At 47.0% G+C, this 1,792-nt stretch overlaps 1 protein-coding gene across 2 annotated transcripts in view; it reads right to left on the bottom strand.

Annotated features, from left to right (window-relative positions):
* NUP50 (nucleoporin 50) overlaps window positions 1–156 on the bottom strand; it is a 31,308-nt gene extending 31,152 nt beyond the window's left edge. For both annotated transcript variants that reach the window (XM_006031649.3, XM_025213318.1), the window contains exon 1: window positions 26–156. The gene's annotated coding sequence lies outside the window, so the exon portion shown is untranslated. The remainder of the gene's footprint in view (window positions 1–25) is intronic.
* Window positions 157–1,792: the final 1,636 nt, after the last annotated feature.

Genomic DNA, 1,792 nt, shown 5'->3' with positions numbered 1-1,792 from the left:
CCCCCTCCCGCGCGTGCGCACTCACCAGCCTCGGCCCGCGCCGCTGACGCTCAATGATGCGGCGAAAAGGAGCTGGAGGGGGAGGGGGGACCCCAGTCGCGGGCGGCCGTTGGAACAGCGGGTCACGAGTCCCTGGTCAGCCAATAGGGAGAGAGATGCAGGCTTCTTCGGAGGGCTCGGCCTCAGAGGGGCGAGCCGCGCATGCGTGCCGGGGCGAAACGGGCAAGATTGCTGCGTCAGTGGCGCGCCCGGCGTTCGAATTCGGGTCACGTGGCCCGCGGTCCGCGCGCTCCTTGGAGAGGGGCGGTGGCGGTTGTGGTTGTTTGCTCGGATGAGAGGGTGTCTCTCTGATGCACGCGTCTGCGCGAGCCCTCTCTTTCAGTGTCTGCTGTGTCCCCATCGGGGGGCAGAGTGGGGCTGGGGGAGACAGGCAACTTGTCTGCTGCAGGCAGATTCAATCACTACCACCCCTAAGCCAACCAGCGAACATCTGTTGGGTGGGGGGGGCGGGCGCTCTAAATTATGGCGCTTCATGTAAAGCACCGTGAATAGAGCAGGGGCCTGCACATCTGTCAGTTTCCATTGTTCCCATTTTGAGGATTATCTATTAGGGATCTGGAAAAAGTATTTCTCTGCTGCCTATCCAGTTGCTTACAGACCTGAATAAGTGTCTCATTCAGAAGTAGACCCACTCAAATTCCTATTCCAGGCTCTTGGCATTGTGAAAAGGAATTAACTTCTTAAAACCAAGTAGATAGCTGAACAATAGTGAGTGGGTAAAATGCACTGCACACAAAAATAATAAATTTCCCACAGGGTTATTTGGTTAAATTAATAGTACAGCAATTACATGGAAAACAATTAAAAAGAAAGCTTTTTGTATGAAGAGTAATTGGCCAGCAGCCTCTTCTGCTAAAGGACATGCAGGTAAATGATAAATGGAATGTGACTACCTTTTAAGAATGGCTGAAGCTTTTATTAAATTCAGTAAAGATACGCCCAAAGTACAGCTCTGTTGAAGGGAAAAAGATGCACAGATACACAGTGGGGTATAACTGGACAGGTAGAGGGAAAAGGCTCAGAAGATTATAGTAATCATAAACTGAATATTAGTCAAGACTGTGATAGTGCTTCAAAAGAGAGAGGTTTTATTTTTGGATGTTTTAATAGGCCTGCCACGTATATGACACAAGTAACTATTTGTACAGTGCTAGTGATGCCTCAGCTGAAGTATTATGTCCCATTTCAGGCACAAGTCTTTAAGACGGATGTAGACAAACTGGAAGGAGTCCAGAGGAGCAGAGAAAGTGGTAGTGATGTAGATGGAATGAAGGCGCTGTTTGCCAATCAGCAGTGGGAGGCAGAGCCTCTGCAAAATCAGCTCTGTACCACAAGCAGGCCGCAAAAAACTCATCGTCTCACTGCGACTTAGGTAGATCCTTAGTTATTGTACAGGATGAGCTTGCAGAGAGGAGGTTGCAAAACCATATGGGGATACACATGGGAACCTCAAGCCATCTTAGCCTCACACACTAGCCAAAAACTTTTATCAACAGGAAGGCAAATTCTCCATCATGTTGCAAGTTTAGGTTAATCACCAATGAAGGTTGCAGGGTGGGCAGGAAAAGATCTATAAATGACAAAAACTCTAAAAATTCACAAAGATACAAAAATAGCCTCTTGGATAATTAGAAATTTATTCCTTATTTCTGGAATGAACAAAAAAATGTTTTGTTCCTCAAATCACTATCAACATTAATAGAGTTAAGATTCTTCCTGTTGTTTTAGAAGT

This window comes from Alligator sinensis, unplaced genomic scaffold (genome assembly GCF_000455745.1).
Source record: "Alligator sinensis unplaced genomic scaffold, ASM45574v1 scaffold806_1, whole genome shotgun sequence".
NCBI classification, from domain to species: Eukaryota; Metazoa; Chordata; order Crocodylia; family Alligatoridae; genus Alligator; species Alligator sinensis.
This window is presented reverse-complemented; position numbering and strand designations above follow the sequence as displayed.